This window comes from Amblyomma mixtum, chromosome 3 (genome assembly GCF_055824585.1).
Source record: "Amblyomma mixtum isolate Tamu chromosome 3, ASM5582458v1, whole genome shotgun sequence".
Lineage (NCBI taxonomy): Eukaryota > Metazoa > Arthropoda > Arachnida > Ixodida > Ixodidae > Amblyomma > Amblyomma mixtum.
Genome location: NC_143014.1, coordinates 300,383,681 through 300,399,191, shown reverse-complemented (window position 1 = coordinate 300,399,191; position 15,511 = coordinate 300,383,681).

Sequence of the window (15,511 nt, the reverse complement as noted above, 5' to 3'; positions counted from 1 at the left end):
TTTTGTTTCAATTTTTTGGTGTCGCGGCTGTTAGTACGGGAAGAAATTTTCTTGACGTTAACTCAGGATTTGTTCCCACGATCGCTTCCCGGGTATCAGGCGGCAAATTCTTCTAGACACCGGGGCATGATATGCTTGGCCCTTCGTGGTACGGTGGCCTCGAAGTATCTACTCCTCCAAGGTCAAAGGGCATCTACCTTGATGACGTGGTAGTGAAGGCGCCAACGGAAGAGAGTGAGCGCAGGTAAGCTGAAAACATGTTTGTTCTTTTTCGGAAAAACGGAAATGTTCCACAGTTAAGAGCTTCCCCAGGCGACGTCCTGCGCTTCCCAAGCCTGCTTTCTGCGCCCGGAGCTGCTTGCAGTCTGGCAGTGAACGAAACGGCAAATCTGCCAAGTGGCAGACCGTACACTACCGAATTAAGATTAAAGGTGTCCAATTAAACAATTATGAACGGGCAGGCCCGACGCTAAGCCCCGATATATATGAAGGCGTCATCGCGTTAGTCTTATTATTACAGACAAAACCGGAATTGCCTTAAATAGAAGATGGCACGCACTAGTTGAATATTTTGGAAGCGATTTCTATTACAACTAAGCGATGTCTGGCGAGAACCATTAATTGCCTCTAACCCTATAATTTTTTATAGGCTGGCCACATATCAGCTATTATTCACCGAAATTTTTCCAATGCTACGACCTCCCTAATACTATTCTTATTAAAGAAAATATCCACTGCGCCCACTCAGTATATCACCCTATCCACGTGAAACTAGCGAATTCTATCGAACATGTAAATTAACTCCATGAACTTTGTCCTCACAAATTATCGCCGAGAACTTAGTATAGAGGTAATAAATGTTAGCCTTAACCTTCAATCTTTGTCGTCTTGCCGTAATGTTGCCGTCTTCACTTTGTTTCGCACACTGTCCCGCCACATTGCATTCCGCGACGAGCTGTCTCTTCGAGCGGTGTACGTTCACCTCCCATTGATCAACATCAGCGCTAAGGCTCCCGTTTAGAGGAGAACCCGGCGACACCGGCGCCGACGGCGTGCGAGAAAATACGGATTGGTTTTAGAGATACTGATGTCACGCTTGGAGCGGGGGATTTGTAAAATGATTTAAATATCAGAAACTGTGAATATAAGGTCGTAACATGACTTAAACGTAATTATGTCATGTATGAATGCAAAGTAAATTAATTGCATTCTAAAGAAAATTGGGGCGAGATGGGAATCGAACCCTTGCGCCTTGAATCCAGAGTCAAACACGCTACCCCTAGGCCCTCCGAGGCACTTTTTTTCTTTACTGCATGGAACTGAACAGCAATGACTAGGCCCCCAAGGCATGCTCGGTCGGCTTGATTAAAGGGATGTTTTGAGTGTCTTGTCCAACAGTGTCCGTGTCTTCGAAGTTATAGGCAAAGACGACCACAGGCCGCCGAAGGGAGCCGTTACGCTATCGCTTCTTACCCATCAGGCGGAGCTTGAGTATCATTCAGTTTTTTCTATCGTTTATTATTCTTACATCTGCTGAATGAAATAAACTTCCCGCTTAATTGCCTACTGTCGATGACGAGCTTTTCCCAATTTCTTAGCTGACATTATATGATGAGCAGAAACTTGTTTGTGTGACGTTTTACAACCCCTGCGTTGAACTAGTGATTGCAGCATTCTCCTCGCATTCAGTAGATGTGAAGTTCGGTTCCCAGTTCCGCCAGCTGCTCACTAGCTTTACAATGGCCAAAAAGTTTCCCCTTACCTGATGCTATGTCCCTCTGAGGTGGGATTCTTATCTTTAATACGGAGGCCCGCGCGGCGCGGTCACCATTTACGAGAAGCGTAGTTGAGAGCAAGGAGAGAAATTTCACGGTAAAAGCTGCAGACAGCAGCGTGGAGCAGAGAGAAATGGGAAGCGAATAAAGCAGAACATCGAAAAGTCAAAATTCAGTTTTCTTACGAGGACAGCCAACGTGAGGAAGGACAGAAGGGTGCCGTTGGTAAATGCATGGAAAATGGAGATTGAGTTTGAGAGCAGATTTGAGTGTCCTTTCGAAGAGGCTGGCGGCATCTTACTACCACATGCCCCAACCAATGCAAACGAAGGTTACACGATGCGCGACGCACTGTCTGCATCCACAGGGTGGTCACCCGATCCCGGGGAAGAGCTACGCGCGGTAGAGTGACCCCGGGTGAGAGTACCCTTGACCCGAGTACGACCAAGGTAGCGCGAGGTAGCGCAGGGGGCGGCCACGTGGTCTGCTGCAACACTACAACCGAAGCTCGGCAGACAAACGACCCATAAAAAACTGAGCTGTGAAATTCGTGTCTCGTGCACGATTCGAAGAATACAAGGTTGGCTAAAGCTGATCATTTGTTTCAGAAAAAAAAAACAACTCAGTGTGGCTAACCGTGGAAAAGATAAGGAAACTGGAAAACAGGAAAAAGAAAGTGATAGGTAGCGATTCCTTAAGTGCGTAATTTCTGACACGCGCTGAAGAAACTTTCAGAGCATGCTGCAGTACTCAGTAAGCACGGCTTTTATTTGGCGCCGATAATATCGGTCTTTGTAAAAACGTGAAAATGAAGAAAACGTTACTATCAGATGGAAGTATGATGCAAAGCACCAGCGAATATTATTCGAATGCGAAAACAGCGGTGTGTATCAAACTGGCGAAGGGGTAGTGAAGGGGCAGTGTTGTCTATGGACAGCGTGGCCAAATGGCACACGGGACACACAGAAATAGCTGACGCAGAGACACCATGTTATTACTTCGACCTGGCGCTTGTGCTGGGGCTCAGGGGCTTATGAACTAGATTTTATCAACCATATGTTGGCTCGATGAGAGACTACAAATATAAAGACAGGTATGCAAGAATGCAAATACAACAAAAAATGCTTCCATTGCGCTGTAAGGAACAAATATGAAACCCGAGGCAGAGTTGTTCTGGTCGTTTCAAGAAGTAGGTACGTGAGAGCAATTTAGGAAACGTTTTTTATCCGATCACTTAAAATACATCATCTACAGGGAAAAGAAACAACATTTCACCGAAGCTTTACCGAAAGGTGGATTTCTTCGCGTAGATCTTTACAAATCTGCCGTCATTATCATCTTGAAACAGACCTGAAAATATGCGCTTCGTGTCTAGCCCCTTCTTTGTAACGGCGTGCGAAATAACATAGCACAGAAGTCAAATGACGCATCATCACTTACAGTTGGAGCAGTATACAAAAATTCTTGCCAGAAAAGGAGGAACTTTTAGTACACTTACATACATCGGCCAAACAGACCGATGCATCAGTAAAAGTCTAAGGGAGCATAAGACTGACTAATCAGGTACATCTCTCAGGAACCTGCCAGTCTATTGCCGAAACTCTGACCGAAAAAGCCGTGCCACTCAATGTTCGAGAAAGCAACTGTGTTAAAAAAAGCATCGATATCAGCTGACACGTGAAATAGTGGAAGCCGCCGAGATTTTGAGGCTCCACGGTGAATGCGTAAGCACACCCTCGGTTTCACTCTGGGAAAAAAGAGATTGCCTTTATTTCTGGAAGGGTTCGACCTAGCCCCGGTTTTACAAACGTGTTACATGGCTTGCCTTTTGCGCAAACTCCCCTTCTTTTGATCGTTTTTTTTTGCTTTCTGCCTTCGTACTGTTTGTTGGATTTCTCATTCTTGATATTTTATTTCTCTCTCTCTCTCTTTAGGTTTTAGTGCGCCTCAACTTCCACCTTTACCCCTGTTAATTCTTGGCGTCACCTTTGTTGCTCATGCGCGTTTTTATTCCCCTTTCATTCTTTGTTTTTAGCGCACTTTGCCTTCCGCGTTTAGCTGTGTTAATTGTTGGCTTCACCTTTGTTGCTAAATTCTGGTTTGCTTAACCGATCACCAATTTGCTGCCTTGGTGATATTTTGGGTGAAAAACACAGCGCACTCCTAAGACACGGACGAAGAAAGACAAGACGATAGAAGAAAGACAGCGCTGTATCGTCTTGTCTTTCTTCGTCCGTGTCTTAGGAGTGCGCTGTGTTTTTCCCCCAATATGAACTACCAACTAGCCCGCTCTTCCACCCTTGCAAGCTTGATGATATGCTTGCCATTTCACCTTTCTTTCTTCACTACGTTTGATTTTTGTTTACGTCTAGGATTTTAGATCTATATTATCGGGCCAGTTCTCGAAAATTCTTTTGGTCAAACCGCTCCACTGTTTCACGTGTTGGCAGTCTTTTACAAATGACTTGTTATAAAATTTTCCTCTCACCTTCTCTTTCTCTTTCTTACTTCCCGGTATCCCCGGACCAAAACCTCATCATAGTGGGCACATCGAGCATTTTCGCGGTAGGCAGACTGGTCGGTGATTTTGCAATCCGAAGCCAGGGGTTGGTTTGGATTGACTTACTGGGGTTTTACTTCCCAAAGCGATTCAGGCTATGAGGGACGCCGTAGTGAAGGACTACGGAAATTTCGACCGCCTGGGGTTCTTTAACGTGCACTGGCATCGCGCAGTACACGGGCCTCTAGAATCTCGCCCCCATCAAATTTCTACCGGCGGCCGGCGGTCGAATTTCGAAGCCAAGGAGGCGAAGCACTCAGTCTGCACGTGGGGGGGGGGAAGGGAAGACAAAGTGGTACACGGAGTCATCGCAGTGGCCAATCAGGAAACCACCGAGTCCCTGCGAGGGAAGGTGAAAAGCTTTCACGGAGAGAGCACCATCCTGGAGATCCGAAAGTTGGGAACTTCGAACAGAGCCAAAGTCACCTTCGAAGGCAAGTACAAGCCCAGAGCTGTACTGTACAACGCGCAAATCATAGCCGTAACAACGTACCGCCACACCATACCAGCGTGCAACCTGTGTGGCATGGTGGGACATAAGGCAGATAGATATCTTACCGGCACCGAGACATGAAAACTGCGGACTAAGCGGAACGCAAGCCTCGTTTGTGGAGCGAGTGCGGGCACCTCACGAGTGAAAACCAGTATGTGCGGTATGTGGCGATGAACACGCCACGAACTCTAGAGACTGCACGGCGAAATTACGCAGGAACGAGCAGCAACAACCCAGAAACGAGGAGAAGAAGGAGATGATGCAAAAGAAGAAAAAGAAGAAGAAAAAGAAGGGAGCGAGCGGGAATTCTTAAAAGGATGAAGATGAAGAAGGAGGGATCCAGCGCCCACTCTCCCTAACAGGAAGTCGACCTGCGCTCAACAGTAGCAACAGAGGAGCTGCGCCAGCGGGGTCAGGAACGGGAAGCAGCAAGTGAGTGGGCCCAACCCCCCTCCTCCTCCTCCTCTTCCTCCTCAACTTCGTCGCAAAGCTTCCTTGCTCCCGGTAGATACCGAGTTAAGGAAACAGATAGCAGCCCTTAAAGGGCAGATAGAGCTGCTAACCAGCAAACTAGAAAGTACGCTAGCTAAACCCCAGCCACCTCAGCAGGAGGAGGCGATGAAAAGCGAAGCGGAACCTAGCGTGGGTAACAAACTAGAAGCTATGATGAGAAAGATCCAGGAATCCATTCCCACCATAGTATCACAACAGAAAGCGAAAGCGATGACGATTCGCAAGCACGCTAGCAACACGAGGAGACTCCAGAATCCGTAGGGTCCGTAGGGTGATCAGCGAGGGTCCGTAGGGTGATCAGCGAGGGCGAGGAGGACGAGCAGCAGCAACTCCGCCTCCAGAATAACTATCTCCAGACATAACATGGCGGGATGAACTAAAGAGAATTCCATAACTCTAACACAGCTCTTAGCTAAAACTAATACGTTTGAAATATGCGGTGGGATATTTATATTGTATTTTAAACATATTTTGTGTTCATGAATGCACTAAAAATATGTACAAAACAGGTTCCTGAAATTCCATGCTTGCTATTCGAAATATATTCTTAAAATTTGCCATAAAATACCCCACTTAAAGCATACATCGAGTACGTTTCAAATACGTGAATAAATATGTATGCGATTTTAGCATAATGTCAATGTATTAAAAGTGTTCTTTCGCAAATATAAAATTAATTCGTCCGAAGTATTCTTCAATTCTAACAAACGGGCAGTCCTTTCAAACGTATTTGCAGCACACTTCTAGCTTCCGTAGAACAGTCTGGTGATCGAAATCGCATTTCAGGAAATAGCATTTGCCTGTTGGCAATCTATTTGAAGAGTACTTTTGTAAATACGCAATTAATTCGTCCAAAGTATACTTCAATTCTAACAAATGGGCAGTCCGCGTAAGCATATTTGCAGCGCACTTCAAGCTGGCGTTGAACAATCTAATGCTCGAAATCGAGTTCCGGAAAATCGCATTCGCATGATGGCAATGTGTTTAAAGGGTACTTTCGTAAATACGCAATTAATTCGTCCAAAGTATTCTTTAATGCTAACAAATCGGCTGTCCGCGCAAACATATTTGCATTACCCTTCAAGGTACCGTGGAACAATCTAGGGCTTAAAATCACGTTTCAGAGAACAATGAAAACTGTCTCTTTCCTCTCCCCTCGTCCTTTCGTTCATGGTAACTTTTACCAGGAAGACAATCACCACTTATTTACATTTCGCGTAAGAGAACGTGATACCATTATACCGGCATAGGCGCCTTGGGTACATCCGGGCCCGAACATGCCTGCGAAAAGGACCCCGACTGGCAAGGCCGACCGGCTTCCTTAGACGCCCGCGTACTTGTTGGTTAACAGCTAAACTCCTGATCTATGCCTGTCGCAAGTTACATCTAGCGATTCGGTTGCAAATCGCTCTCAGATTCGAGCGCAACCAGTAGGGCACTTGTGAGACAATTTGGTGGCCCATAGTCATTGCGCAAAAATCGCCTCACCGGCCGGGATGATGCGTCGTCTCTCGGTGGGTGCGTATAAGGCAAGCCAAGTACGTCACTTGTTAGAGCGTTTCTTGTTTGCTGCCTCACTTTCTGTCGGCATTTTTTCTGTGGAGACCTGTGTCCCGTTCCAATTCCGTCACGTGACCTTGCAATGTCATAGACCTCCTGATTGCTCGTAACTACGCGCCTTCTCGGGGATGGGCTCCTCATGCTTATCGCTTATAGCCAGGTCAGTCATTAGTTCTGCTGTTGACAACATTAAGATGTCTTATCTGGTCAAGCCCACAAGTGGAACCTTTTTAAGCCGAAGTAAATATATTTTTAATCTATTAAATTTGTATATTAGTCTACATTTAATGTAATCTAATGTATTTAATTTATATTTTTGGTATATTTTTGGTACATTATAGATATACTAAACTGGCACAGATGTATTTCTGACATATTTTTAAGAACGTTAAAAATGCTATTCCTTGTGTACATAGAAGGCATTCGTATAGCAGTTTAAACATAGGGACAAAAAATAGAAAATAGATATGAAATTAATACAGTATGTTCGAAATGCATTTTCAGCTCATGCTTTCTTCGCTAAAGGAGTGGAATAGTCGAGGCTTAAAATCGAGGGCTAAGAGAGCGGACCTTACGGTGCACCTGTCCACATACGAGCATACTTTGGCAGTGGTGTCCGTGCAGGAACCTGGCGGAAACGCGAGCCTCACAAACTATACAACGTTCCAACTCAACCCCCTTACGTGCATCTTCGTCCACAAAAAGTTAACCGCAAATCTGGTAGATAAGGCCTACGCCAGTAGTACCGATGTAGATGGGTGAAGGTCTTCAAGAAGCCGGGAAGAGCAAATGAATGAGTGTAGATGGGTCGGAATGACAAGCAGCCACTTGCGAACATCCGGAAGGTAGTTCTGGCGGTAAAGAAGCTCGTCTCTGATGGCGAAATGGTTGGACGGACGACGGAGAGCACGGGAAGGAGGTCCAGACGATTGGCCAGGTAAGAAATCCAAGAGGCAAGCGATCCACGGATTCTGCGTTGCTCTAAAGCCATATCAGCGGTCTCAAACGTAAAAGAATGCAGGGCGGATATAGAAGGCACTGCCTCAGACGGCAGAGGGGAACGTGAGAGGGCATCAGCATCGGCTTGTTTACGGCCGGACGATAGACAACGCGGATGTCGTACTCTTGAAATCGCAGAGCCCAGCGCGCCAGGCGACCAGAGGGATCTTTCAAAGACGACAACCAGCAGAAAGCGTGGTGATCGGTGACAACTTCAAAAGGGCGCCCGTACAAGTAAGGGCGGAATTTGACGATAGCCCACAGGATGGCTAAACACTCTTTCTCGGTGACAGAATAGTTGGTTTCAGCTTTTGTTAGTGTCCGGCTGGCGTAAGCGACAACGTATTTGTGAAAGCCAGGCTTGCGCTGCGCGAGGACTCCACCGAGGCCGACGCCGCTGGCATCGCTGTAGAGTTCTGTCGAAGAACGAGGGTCAGAATGACGCAGAACTGGCGTAGTGGTCAAGAGGCGACGGAATGTCGTAAACGGTTCATCACAGGCTGGCAACCAGGCCGAAAGGTCGTGGCCGGAAAGGAGCTTGGTCAGAGGGTCGATGATAGTGGCGAAGTTGCGGACAAAGCAGCGGAAGTAGGATCAGAGGCCGACGAAGCTGCGCAGGTCTTTTACAAAAGTGGGTTTCGAGCTCTGAAGCGGCACTTTTTAAAATTGAGTTGGAGACCAGCGTCGGCCAGGCAGCGAAGAACAGTCTCAAAGCGCTTAAGGGGAGACGAAAAATCTGGTGAAAAAATAACAACGTCCTCTAGGTAACAAAGGCATATGTGCCACTTAAGCCCGCGGAGTAGGTTGTCCATCATGCGCTCCAATGTGGCCGGGGCATTGCAGAGGCCGAAGGGCATGACATTAAATTCATAGAGCCCGTCGGGTGTGACGAATGCAGTTTTTGGGCGATCGGCCTCTGCCATCGGCACCTGCCAGTAACCAGAGCGCAAATACAATGAATAGAAGATCTCAGCTCCCTGCAGGCAGTCGAAGGCGTCGTCGATACGAGAGAGAGGGGAAACGTCTTTGCGTGTAATCTTGTTCAGACGACGGTAGTCAACGCAGAACCGGATGGAACCGTCTTTTTTCTTGACAAGGACCACGTGGCGCTTGACCATGTAAGCCACCTGTTCGTCAATGATGCGGCGCTCGGCGGCTGACACGCGGTACGGACGTTGGCGCAAAGGGGCATGTGTGCCAGTGCCAATTTAGTGGGTGACGGTGGTTGCGCGGCCGAATGAAGCTTGCTGGTAGTCAAACGAAGCTGCAAACCGGTGCAGGATGGTGACAAGTTGGGCCCGTTGGGTAGCCGTCAGGGCGGCGTCGGAGGAACGGTGAAACAAATTAGGCAGTGGCTTAGCTCTGGTTAAGCCTGGATATACCAGCGACAAGCTGCAGTTGTGCTTGGTTTGACGTCATGGCTGTCGCAGTTGGCGCACAATGCACTGGGAGCATCACGATAACTGTAGAGGCGTTCGGCCTTCCACACGCTGTCTGTACGGAGGCGGAGGAGGAGACGCGCGTGTAGTGAATACGATGCTGTCTTAAAAGGTTGCTTTAGAGACATGTACTGTGGCGTCCATTCCTTTCGCGCGTACACCAAGATATGAGAGACAGGCATTTCCTTTCCTTCAAACCAATTTTCATTTCATTTCATTTTCTTTAAGGCCCTTACGGCGGGGTTTGGGTATGCACCGGGATACGAGAGATACAACCATCCTTTCCTTTCCTTAAAGGGTCCCAGAAAGGGGTGTCTGAGGTTGGCAAAAAAATACTTGCATTACGTAGAGCATAGACCACTGAACGTTCATGCCGCGTACAATACATCAAAAGCGAGTAGATAATTTGTAATACATTTTCAAAAACTGCTGCTCCCGAGCCTCGCGGCGACCAGCGGCGGTGAACTTCCGCCCGAATCTGTACTCATTACGTCATTCTAGTACTCTTTACGTCACCAGCGCAGGGCTATCATTGGTTCGTGGTGCCAAAGTGATATCGCACATTTAACAAACTAAAAGCTCTAGATACTTCACATTCTTACTCTTTGCGGAACCATTTCGCATTTCAGCAAGGAGAGTTGTCGTTTATATGCATGTTTACGCGGCTATTGTGTGTTGGGTGTCAGAAATTAGTACTGCACTTCCGGTTTACAATGTTTTCGTCTGCTCGTACTGCTTGTGTCACTCCGCCGCCGCCGAACCGAATCGAGAATCGAGGTGCGATTTGGAGTCACCGCACTACTGATATCTGTCGCGACCTCCGTCGCATGCGCAATCAAAATGGACCGGCCGTGCTGTGTCGTTGGTTGCAAAGCCAAGATGTTGCCCTTTGGCACTGTCTGCCGAAAGATGGAAGTGAGCGAGGTAGCTGTCGTCGTCGTCAGGATTCAGCGCCGGATTTCTGAACGGCGTGTCCTTAAAAACCTGGCCGACGCGCCGCACCGATCGTCGCTTGTGAACGGCCGCCCCACTACAAGCAGGGACACACGGAGCGGTGAGCATCGCTGCGCCGCTCTACCCAAGCTCCGCTCACAACCGGTGTCGCACTTCGCCGCCGTGCAGCAATGCCTGAGCGCTGCTTGGGATGGTGTACAAGTATCACAAGGCAAGATCGCCTTGTTATCAGAAATACTGCTCGAGCAGCGACAAAGCATGCCCGCTTATGTTGCGAGCTTTCGGCAACGGCACCGCTCGAGGGCGCTCCGGGCGACGAGCTCTGCTGCTGCCTGGCTGCCGTGGTCGTCGCTATGTCTATTGCCTCTTTGGCATCGAAGCCGCAGCGGCCGGCGCTTCGGAAGTCGCATGAGCTATAATAAAAGGCTTACTATACACATTGCTTTGCAGTCAACAGCATCGTCTCACAATAAAATAATAGTATGGTCACTTTCCGCGACTCCTTCAGCAGCGAGCGGGCGCCAGGCGAGCCGGACCCCACGTCGGGCCAGCGGCAGCTGCGAGACGGTTGTGGCAAGAAATTTGCTCGTATCACAGTCGTTACCTTTACCAGCAGCTCAGTGTTAATCAGCGATCCTCAAAAACGACACATTTTTCACATTTCTTATCCCAGGGTTTATTATTTACGTCAAGAACACACTTTAGCTCGTTTTTATGACGCCGGCAGACGGGATCCAGGCTGGCCGGCCGGCCGGCCGGCATGCTCGGCGTAGCTCACGTTCGCACAAGAAAATACAAAACAGCCATGATACCAGACAGGATGCTTCCTAGATTCGAGCAATGACAATATGCCTGTGCAAAAGTGGATCTTTCGGCAACAACACCGCCTGCGGCAACGTCGCGCGACGAACTGCGCGCTGGTCCCAGGCTGCCCTAGTCGTCGCTTGGCCTAGCTGGTTTCGGACCGAAGCCGCAGCTGACGGCGCTTCGGAAGGACTACTCTTCATATCGCTTTACTGCGAACTCGTCCCATTATAAAAAGATATGTTCGATTTCCACGACGCCTTCAGCAACGGAACTAGAAGACGGCAGGCGAACCGCACCTAGTAGCAGCAGCACCAAAGCGGTTGTGGGATGAAATTTGCTTGTATCGCAGTCATCACTTTTACCAGCAACTCGATATTGGCCAACGATAGTCAGAAATTATGCATTTTTGACATGCATCTATCCAAGGGCTTGCTATGGACGAGAACAAACAATACTAGCGCGTTTTTCAGACGCCGGCGGCCGGCATCGAGGCTGGCAGGCCGGCCTGGCGTGGCTCTGCCCCGAGCGCCATGAGGAGCGTGCTGTACGGCATCACGACGCTGCCGCTCTCCGCGCCCTTATTGGCTCCCGCTTCCCGTCGTTGCGTGCGGCTCGTCGTTGACATCCAGCAGGTTGGACGCAGGCGACGAGCTGCGATCGGTCGTTACGACGTCGTTCACAACGGCGCGCCGCAGCGAATCGCACACACTTTTCGCACATGTGTCCCTCCCTGCCTCAAGGCTGAAATCCCATTTCGGCACTCATCCGCAAAAGTCGTTCCTTCAGCTCGGGGTCCACAGTACGACAGAAGCCGCAGCAACGGTTGCGAGACACAGGCACACAGGTGAGCAGACAGCGGGGAAGCGAGCGAGCGAGCGAAAGAGCGCGTCAACCGGAAGTAAACAAACCGATCTCGTCGATGACGTATTTGTGGGCGGAGCATGGGCCCGGTCTGTAATCTTTATTTTTTTATGGTTCGCTCCGGTGTACGAGTTGAGAGGGAAAAGGCTGGTGGTCATTTTTAATAGCCATTATCTCTGGTTCCACACAAGGTAGATCAAAAATTTTTGCGGTAGGATGATGGATTGTTCAGTGTTTATCAGTACTTCGACTTCTCTTTGCCTACATGGACACCGTTTCAGGGGCCCTTTAACACTAATTTTCTTTTCATTTTTCTTTCCTTACGGCGCAGTTCGGGTGTCCACCGAAATATGAGAGTTTCCTGGCGCACTGTTTGCCTTTTTTTATTTTTTAATTGTGCCGCGTGTGACGTCACTCGCTTTCGCGCATGCTCAGCGGTGGCAAATATTGGCTCCGACGGCTCACGCGAAGCGCGGCTGTGGTGCGGGTAGTGAAGCTTTTCGCTTCAAAACATCGAGAGGAGACGGATTGGCGGTGGAAACAGGCGGAATGGCGCTGACGTGAAGGCCGGCTGTGCTATCGACGAGGGGGTATGCTGAGGCTGGATCGAGCCCGCGAACACTACAAAGCGATTGGCCACGGAACAAAGTGGTAGGGCAGGATAACGGGTGGGACACATAATAGTGCTTGAACCACGAATAATTTGCAGCATGGCATGAGGCAGCAAAACAGATTTCCGATCAGCGCATCGTAAAGAGGGCGTATATGTGACAGTTGCGTCGGAGAGAGCAGCACAAGAAAGAGGCACCAGCACTGAAGAAAAAGGCGGAACGTTCGTGTCTTCTGAGAAGACCACAGTAGCGGAAAAAGCTCCGGGTATTTCCAAAGGAGTGTCACTAAAGGGCGATAACTCAAGCTGAGCACGGGTGCAGTCAATAACAGCGTGATGTATGGAGAGGAAGTGCCAACCAACGATGACGTCGTAAGATGATCGGGCGAGGACGATGAACTCGATTGTGTAGGGGGCGTTCTCGATAAGCAGGCGGAGGTGCCCGCAGCTAAAGGTCGAATGTCCTGAGCGCTGGCGGTGCGGAGAAACGGCGGGAAGAGGCGTCGTCACTCTTTTGAGTCTGCGACAGAGGGTGTGACTAAGAACGGAAACGGCTGCGCTAGTGTCTAGAAGTGCTACGACGGCGACTCCCTCAGCGAACACAGCGATAATGTTGGCGGGCACGGAAACAGGTCTTGAGCGAGTCGCTGGCGGAGCAGTTTTTGCCTCCGGAACTGCGGCCGTTAGTTTTCCGCTTGCGCGGCGGGTGGGCGGCGGAGAATCGGAGAACGGGAACGTCGGCCAGGAGACGGCGAGCGGGGGGAACGGAAACGGTAACTAAGAGAAGAGGGATCCGGAGGCGGCTCATGCGACACAGGGGAGGAGGTCGGCGGAAGATCGTAGGTCGGCTCACGCCTATAAATATGCGGACGATGGTCGCGTACAATGGTCAGTTACAATGGTCAATTACCGTCCCAGAGAAGTAACTGAATAAGTACAGAACAGTAATCCATTACTATTGCGTTACTTTTCACCATTTTCAAAGCTTCGATGCCCAAGTGGATCGTCTAATTAGTGCTGGTTATTCAAGTGTATTTATTTCCAGTATTTGTAAAAGCCTGCTCTACAAAACAACTTTTATAAAAAAGCGAAGAACGAAGCACAATAACAAAAGGATGGTAAGTAGATATCGCATCAACATGGTTTTCCCTGCCTAGTACAAGCTTGGCAAGGTCAGTGCAATGTTTGATGATCGAAAACATGAATCATGCTCTGAGAAACACGCCACCAAGTACACAAAATGCAAGAGCAAACTAAACTTATGAATAAGGACCCCCTCATTAGACTTTACAATGGACAAACAGGAAGACACCATAAAGACAGGGCCTGAAAACGCAACTTGAACGTAAAAAATAAACCCGGCGGTTTCTTGGCTACCATTGTCAGAACTGCGATTGTAAACCGCTCTACAACAAAACCAAATTCCTTGCATACTCCAAAGACAAACTGCAGCGAGCTTATCCAAGCTTTTCATGTTTCTAAAGCGGGAGAGGATTGTTTGGTTTGGTTTGGTTGACGGGAGCTTAACGTCCGGAAGCGACCCGGTCGATGCGGGACGATGTAGTAAAAAGCTCCGTAAATTTCGACCACCTGCGGTGGTCGAAACTTCAGCACACCCTCGGTTTCACTCCTTTATAAAGAGCTGCGATTTCTGGACTAACGCGTGCAGGCTGTTTCTTTTTTTTTGTGGAAGGCGATTCATGCAGTCTTTCGCGCTTTCTGATTCTTGATTACTGTTTAAATGGGATAATTTGTTTTTTTTTCATTTCTGACACTGCTTTCCTGTGAATGGTTTTACTGTCTACACTAGTTCCTGTTTTAAAGTTTTTCGTTTTTTCTCTTTTGACGCAGCCTGGCCAAGAGATGCGTTGATATTACATATGATAAGCTGGTTGTATATACATTTTCTTGTTTTTTTGCTGCGCAAAACAGTTGTATGTGCTGTTAGTAAGCATTGACCGCATGGAGATGTACAAGTTTATTGCTTGATCGTGCGACATATGTATGGGTGATGGTTGTACTTAAAAATGTCTCTCTTTGAGTCTAAACGAATCAATTGGTAGTCAGCGCCTATCTTGTAAGTATTCCTTCGCATCGCCCATGCCACCTTTGCTCCGTTTCTGAACAGTTCAATGAAAAAGAATTAGCTAGGCACAACATATTGCGAGAAGGATTGGTGCCAGCTAGACTACGAACGGTTGGTTTGGTTAGTTTGGTTTATGGGGTTTAACGTCCCAAAGCAACTAAGGCTATGAGAGACGCCGTAGCGGAGGGCTCCGGAATTTCGACCACCCGCGGTTCTTTAGCGTGCACTGGCATCGCACAGTACACGGGCCTCTAGAATTCCTCCTCCAAAGAAATTCAACCGCCGCGGCCGGGATCGGACCCGCGTCTTACGGGTAAGCAGTCGAGCACCATAACCACTGAGCCAAGACTACGAACGAATACCGTGGAAAGCGCAACACGTCGGGTAGTCACGCGTACAGCCGGCCAAATCTTTAGCTGGCGTGCGTTATGGCCCCTTTTTCTGCGCTCCTGCTCTTTACAACGAAGCAAACTTTCGGAAATCTCCTTATTAAGCACGGGCTTAGTGAGCCTGTGCTTAGAGTTGATATTTTCGCAAGTTTGCTCCTTCACAAGGGGCAGGAGCACGGAAAACGCGGCCATCGCGCACACCAGCTAAAGATTTGGCCGGCTGTACCTTCGTGTGTGGCCAAAGTATTTGTCGCAATCACATCGTCACAGGCACTTCGCTCCGCTAGCCTTTTTTTGCAGAAAAACGAACGAATAAACAACTGAATTACCAAAACGTTACTATCTTAAAGCAGTCATTTATTTACAAAATTGCACAAAAATTAATTACAAGTTATCAGTTGCGTACAACTGTGCTGTTTGCTCACCTATGCAACTGGACTGGTGAACTATAAGCACTTTAAATGT